The sequence below is a fragment of the Euleptes europaea genome, chromosome 11, assembly GCF_029931775.1.
Source record: "Euleptes europaea isolate rEulEur1 chromosome 11, rEulEur1.hap1, whole genome shotgun sequence".
Taxonomy (NCBI): Eukaryota; Metazoa; Chordata; class Lepidosauria; order Squamata; family Sphaerodactylidae; genus Euleptes; species Euleptes europaea.
The window spans coordinates 78,928,755-78,936,251 of NC_079322.1; positions in this window are offsets into that span (position 1 = coordinate 78,928,755).

Genomic DNA, 7,497 nt, shown 5'->3' on the forward strand with positions numbered 1-7,497 from the left:
AAACTGTGGGTTTTGACTCCACAGCCAATGCTGGATATGTTTGCGGTGAGCAATAAAGGGACAGCAGATGTATTGGGGTGTTAGAGCAGAGGGCGTTTCAACACATGCTAGCTCTTTCTCTCACACTGCGTGGCAAATTGCACCTGCCTCTTAAAGTTGCCTCTGGTCAGGCTTGCTGTGAAGAGTATCAGAGCTCTGTGTGTGGTCAGCCAACCTTGGGTGCTATTGCTGAAGATGGATTGTTTGCATGATGTTAGTGTTATTTGTGTCTTTGGAGCCCTCTGAAGGCAAAGTTCTGACCACTGTGGCAGTGGTCAGTATTATTGGGTTTGACACAGATTTTTTCCCCCTGCAAGCCACTTCTCTTGTACCATTGACAGTGGCTTTTTCGGCAAACAGAAGTATGTAATAATGTTGATTTCTGCAGATCAAGCTGCCGTTGATTGCCTAGGATTAGCAGAGTAAATGTTTGTGTTAAACTGAGAAACCTAAAATGAGACTGTGAAACCTACAATGGCATCTGATGAAGGGTGCATTGACTCCCATACACTCAAATACCCAAAATCTTGCTAACCTCAAATCCAGCTGTTTTCCTTTAGACTACCACGACTACCCTCTGAAGGGAAGGTGATTTTAAGCTGCTTTGAGACTCCTTAATAGTAGAGAAAAGTGGGGTATAAAAACCAACTCTTCTTCTTCTATCTCTAAAATGATAGTTTTTTTCTTGTTGGGAATATCTGTCAGAGATGTCATGAGAATGTTCAGGCCTCCTAGTGATACTAAATTATTTTCCATCCCCCTGGCTCTGAGGCTTTAGGCATTATGTATTATGCGTGCCTCAGTTTCCCACTGCGTGGTGTAACAGCTAGATTAGGATCTGGGAAACCTGGGTTCAAATCCCCACTCGGCCATGGAAGTTTACTGGATGGCCTTGAGATAGTCACACACTCAGGCTAACCTACCTCACAGGGTTGTTGTGAGGATATGATGGAGGAGAGGACAACAATGTTAGCTGCTTTGGGTCCCTATTGGGGAGAAAGGCCAGGTTTATATTAAGGAAGTAAAAAAATTAGTCACTGGAAATTAAGTCCAGGGTGGGAGAGATGACGGGGGGGGGGGTTGTTTATCTCTGTAAAATAATAAAAGCAGAACACTATGAAGAACATTGGCCAGTTCCAATTGGTCAGCCAGCAAGCTTCCATGGCAGAGTGGGGATTTGAACCTGAGTCCCCCAGATCCTCTTCTGTTACTCTGACCACTGCACTGACATGGCACTGCTATTTATTTATTTGTGTGTGGTATTTATAGTCTGTCTTTCTCACTGAAGATCAAGGCCGATTACATGGTGTAAATCCACATGGGGAATCCACCTGGATCCACGCCAGAGTAGCATCAAGACTAGACTACTGTAATCAGGGGAGAGGCTGTGGCTTAGTGGTAGAGCATCTGCTTGGCATGCAGAAGGTCCCTGGTTCAATCCCCGGCATCTCCAGTTAAAGGGACTAGGCGAGTAGGTGATGTGAAAGACCTCTGCCTGAGACCCTGGAGAGCCGCTGCCGGTCAGAGTAGACAATACTGACTTTGATGGACCAAGGATCTGATTCAGTATAAGGCAACTTCATGTGTTCAATGCACTGTACATTGGTCTCCAATCAAAGTGAGATTGGTCAATTTAAAAATGTATCTCACCTAGGATGCAGAGAAGAGCTAGTAACAATCCAAGGCAAAGCTTTACCTTGTATTTTCCTGATGGATTTTTGGTCACTGTTATTTTGATAGGAAATTAAAAACCCTAGTTTCAGACTCCAGTTTTCCTGACCAGCCGTGGCAGGGGGCAGCAGGCCCAGCTTTGCAGGAGGCCAGCTGGGGGCATCCCTCAGTCTAGGCTTTGCTCCCAGCATTTGAGATGTGCACAAAATATGAACAGGCAGCAGAGAAGCCCCCTCCCACCAGTTGTATTGAGTGGCCCTCCTCTCTTCAAGGGCTATCCTAAGTGAGTCTGCTCAGAATCCTCCTCCAGGCTATTGGGGGGTGGAGATGAGGCCTTTGAAACTGTCCTTAGAATTGGTACTTAACCATCCTGTACATCCTATGTAAGATTATTTCAGTTGTTTTTACTTTTTATATTGTAAATCTGTGTATTGATACAGACAGAGTTCAACAAATCCCTGGTGCCTGGCAATTTCATTGTGTCACCGAGTTTTCTTCATCAGTCATTTATTTTCAGTGCCTCTTGGTGATTCTCAGTAGAAGTTCAGAGCTCAATTAGGCGAGGGATAGAGGTTACCTTTTTGTTCTGATGTCAACCAGGGTTACCCCATATTTTTTTATACACTACAACACTTTTGCTATCACGTTTAAAAATAATAAGAAACAATGTGGTGCTTAGGATTAGATCTTGTGGTAATAAGGACAGTATGGTCATTAAAATATAAAACCCTGAAGCCTGAAAAAAAGTCTGGCTCCTACATTTTTGGAGTGGCTCCTACACTAAATTTGTCACGGACTGGTTATAGGGATTAAAAAACAGTCGTTCCTCTCAGCATTGTGTGTGCACTGTTACCCTGGGTAGGCAGTCTCTACTTAAGTTGGGGGAATTGGCTGGAGACAGAAAGCTAGAGAGGAGTAACTAGGATCGATAACCTGTGTATATCATGATAGTCCCAGGTGAGAACTCTTAAATGAGCAGGGGGTTATTATAATTGAAACAGGTTTTATTAAGGATAAAATAAAGGCAAATAGATTAATGATCAATGAGCAACGTGCATACATAAATGCACAGGAGCTAGCTAGAGAAAAAGGAGAAGGTTTGATAGTGTTTTGGGAAGGGTGATAGTTACTAGTCTTGAAGGGACATCCACAAAAGCAGTGCTGAGGAGGAAAGCAACCAACATTTCTGGAAGCAAAAGAAGGCCTGCACGTTAAGTGGGGGTGGGTGCACTGATCCAACACACACACGGGGGGGGGGGGGGCAAAGGACCTGCTTTTATACCCAAAAATGGGTTATGAGGCTGTATGAGGTGTTCTGTCAGGAAAGCCAGAGAACAAAGAATTGATTGCTTTTCCTGGTTTTTGACAAAAGGGTAGGAGAGGCTTGATGGGTCGCTGGGTCCCAAGTGACTGCCTGGGCTGTTCTCTTGAATATTGATTGAAGGATGTGGATATGGTGGGTGATGGTCTACTGTACCTCAAGGCTGGCCATAGAACAAACAGTTTTCTTGCATTTTGTGTGTAAAGATGCTCCAGGAGAAAGAGTTCCATCTTCTTAAGCACATGAGTTTGGCTGTTGCATAGTATGAAGTTTGCAAGCTGATTCTGCATCCCATGTTGTGAGGACATTTTTGTGAAATGTAGCCAGAAGACCCCCTAAACTTGCCCTTCAGAGTCCTGTGGACCTTTTCAAGTATTTCCATCTTAAAAGTACACATCTCTAGCAGGAAAGATGTTGCTGGTTGTGATTTCTATGTCCTATGCTGTCCAGTTAGCGAGGGCCAGTCGATGTGTCTGTCTTGAAAACTCTTAAGTAAAAAAACAATTCCCCTTTCTAGGAATATCGTTCCAGAGAGTAGCCGTCTTGATCTGCAGTAGAACAACTAGAAATGAGTGTAAGAGTTCCCTTCGTCAGATACAAGTCCGAATGGAGATTCCTGAGTCCTTATATCCCAGTCTGAAGGTGGGAGGGGTGTTGCAAAGAAAGGAGGCAGGAGGCAGAAATAAAATGCAAAATATATTCAGCCATCTCCCATTGTTATCGCCCCTTGAAGCTTCTCTGTTTGAAGATTTCCGTTCTTAGGTCCGCAATGGAATATCCTGGAAGATTAAAATGTTCTCCCGTTGGCAGTCCTGATTCAAATGATGCCCTATTCTGTGCTGATTGCCCATGCTTCTTCATTTTGTGCTAGTAGAAGTTCAAGAGGTCAGCAGAGCAGTTATTGCGGGGGGGGGGGGGAGTGGAGAGAGAAGGCAGGGCAAAGCCAAAACTCTCTTGCCTTTTGCCTTCCCGTGTGCAGTTCTGGCTCTGAAGCTGCTGGCTTAAGGTAGACTTTGTTGAGAAGATAATGCAGATTGTGGGAGAGGCTGTGGCTCAGTGGAATTCGGCTTTGCATGCCGAATCCCCGGCATCTCCATTTAAAAGGATCAGGTGGGAAGTACGGTAATGTGAAAGACCTCTGCCTGACACTGCAGAGAGCGTCTGCTAGTCAGAGGAGACAAGACTGACGGACAAAGCGGGCCCAAAACAAACCTGGATACCACCTCTTCTACTTGCTGTTGTGTTCATTCACAATTAACAAAAACAATGGACCGTCCAGGGCTGAATAGAATTCTTCTCTAACTACACATGCTAATTTTCTGCCCCTGAGCATTTCTCCCTTGCTCTAATCAAGCTGATTACAATGTGCATGGTACTTCTGCACCTGAGTTCCTTCTTTGCAACACCCCTCCCACCTTCTTGTTGGTCTCTAAGGTGCTCCTTGACTCCAGTCAAACTGTCCCGCCTTCTGACTGGGATATAAGGGATGAGGGAGCTCCATTCCAACTTGTACCTGATGAAGGGAGCTCTGACTCTCAAAAATTTACACCCTAAAAATCTTGTTGGTCTCTAAGGTGCTGGACTCTAGTTCTGCTTGCTGTTGGCAGTTGCTGTTTTGAGAGGGAAGCTAGAGCAGATTCTCAGCAAGCAAGCTCCCCCTCACTGGCAGTCTTTAAGCAGAAGCTGGATGAGCACTTCTCAGGGATGCTGTAGGCTGATCCTGCCTTGGGCAGGGGGTTGGACTAGATGGCCTGTCTGGCCCCTTCCGACTCTATGATTCTATGAGCAACTCTGTATGTGTATCTTCCCCATGGTCTTGAAAGAAACTAGTTTCACTGAGCGTGAATATTTTTCATCCCTAGGTAGGAGGTTTCACTGCATCCAGTTAGCTGCTTCTTGTTCAAAGGAAGCAGCTACTGAGAGATTAGCAGTGATGTAGAATTGGGATGAGGAAATGGGCTGTGAATTAATGTGCAGTGGAGGTGGTGTCTGAGTTCCTGACAGCAACTATGATTTGGGCAACAGCATAGGAATCACAAGCCCTTTGGGATTGTGTCTGACTCTGAAGATGAATTGTCCAAAAATTCCGTTTGGGGGGGAATGAAAATGGCGCCTACTGTCTTTGACCCACCTTGCCTCCTCTCCCCCCCCCTCTTGTGTTTCCAGGGACTGGGGCTTTTCACTCTGCCGGCGATGTTCTCCCTGAATTCCTGTAGAAGAGGTAAGAAGCGGTTGGGGTGTCAGGGGGAGGGCTCAGTAGGTCTACGAAGCTTAACCAGCAGGCTGGTACTTTCCCCAGTGCACTCTCTGAAACCAAGAAAGGAGTGGATGGGTTAGGAAAGGCAAATCCCAGGTCATCTGTTGAGCTAAAAACTCCAGGATTCCCTTTCCTCCAAGGTCCCAGGAATGCTTTGCACACAGCCAGTCAAAGCACATCGAAGTGATGCAGAGAACAAGCCGGTTTTGCCGTTCTGGAAGCTGTGCAGGAACACGGGTCGTAACGGTCTCGGTGTCCGCCCTGACAGCAGCTTTGTTCTGTAGCGCCTGGTTCCCATTCGACAAGACAGCGAACTGGGGTGATTTGTCCAAAGCCACCAAATGCAGCTGTCGCCCAAGTCCTTTCTCTGTCTACTCGACCATACCGGCTTGTGGTTTTACGTTCTGGCGATTTACAATGAGACAGAAACCTTGGTAACTCCTCCCCTGCTCTCAGTTGTGCCCCTTTGTCCTGCCCGAGAGAGAAGTCAACCTCTTTGCATTGTGTTCTCACCTCCTCTCGTGTCATGTGCCCTCACCCTCCACCATTGCTGAACCAAACTCTTCTTGTAGTTCCTTATTAGTTCTTCACTCTGGTCACTCCAGTCATCGGTCATAATTGCTGCTCCTTCCAAGTCCGCAGCTGTTGCTCTTAAAGGGAAGTCACCACTCGTGCTGGAATACATAATTCTTGAGGGGGGGGCATGCCAGCTTTGCAGCCTTGCCCTTTCCTCACGAGTAAAGAGGCATTTCCCGGGAGCGATGGATCCCAAGATTCTTTGGCACGATGGTGGTGATGAGGAGGGTTGAATCAGCTGCAGCTGCTGAACCTGAGAACTTCCAAACCCAGGCTGGGCAGAGAGGCGAAGGAGAGCAGGAGCTGCCATATACCAAGGCTAGTGGTTTGTCATGGATTCCACGATGGCGCTGTGGTAGGAGAGGGAAGTTGAGACGTTAACCTCATGCCTGCCTAACAAGGGCCTGATCCATGCGTGTTCTTCCCCTTTTGAGCCCAGCACAGCCAGTGGTGGCATCAGCCTGGGCTGCAGGGCAAAGCATGGTGGTGCCACACTGTGAAAACATTTTCCTTTGCTTAATAATAAAAAAAATTATGTTACGCAAACCAGGAGACCAATGACTTTTGGCGTCTTTCCTACATGCTGTATGTCCTGAGCAGAAAGCTTCCGTACAACTGACCGTGACAAACCACTAGCTGTCCTCATGCGTAGACTAGACTGTCTGTTCTCACCCTGTCCTCCTTTCGTTGTGCATTCCCCCGTGCTCTGCTTCTCTCCTGTCAAAGATGTGGTGTTTGTGGCTGCTCTAATTTTCCATCACAGCATTTTGCACACGGGGCTGTTTGTTTTTTTCCTCTGTGGAGTGGCTGTGGAATTCCCTCGGGGGCCTGCTTTTCCCACCCACAGTTCTGACTGCTGACCACCCCACACCCAAAGAGTGGCACTTCCAGTCTCCTTGTTGGTTGTGTTATTTTACTTACTTCATTTATGCCCCACCTTTCTCCCCAGTGGGGACGCCAAATGCCTTAACGTTATTCTCCTCTCCTCCATTTTATCCTCGCAACAACAACCCTGTGAGGTAGGTTAGGCTGAGAGTGTGTGACTGGCCTAAGGTCACCCAGCAAGCTTCCATGTGTGAGTGGGGATTTGAACTTGTGTCTCCCGGATCCTAGTCTGACACTCTAACCGCTACACCATACTGGGGGTCTCTCACATTCTTTCTCCTCGTAGCTCTTAGGTTTGCCACTTTCAGCCCCAAGTCTCTTCTTACATATAGAATCATAGAGTAGGAAGGGACCACCAGGGTCATCTAGTCCAACCCCCTGCACAATGCAGGAAATTTACAATTACCTCCCTCCCACACCCCAGTGACCCTGCCCAGAAGATGGCCAAGATGCCCTCCCTCTCATCATCTGCCTAAATTCACAGAATCAGCATTGTTGACAGATGGCCATCTAGCCTCTGCTTAAAAACCTCCAGGGAAGGAGAGCTCACCACCTCCTGAGGAAGCCTGTTCCACTGGGGAACCGCTCTAACAGTTAGAAAGTTCTTCCTACTGTTTAGCCGGAAACTCTTGATTTAATTTCAACCCATTGGTCGGATCTTCTGGGGCAACAGAAAAACAACTCAGCACTATCCTCTATATGACAGCCCTTCAAGTACTTGAAGATGGTTATCATATCTATTGAGGTC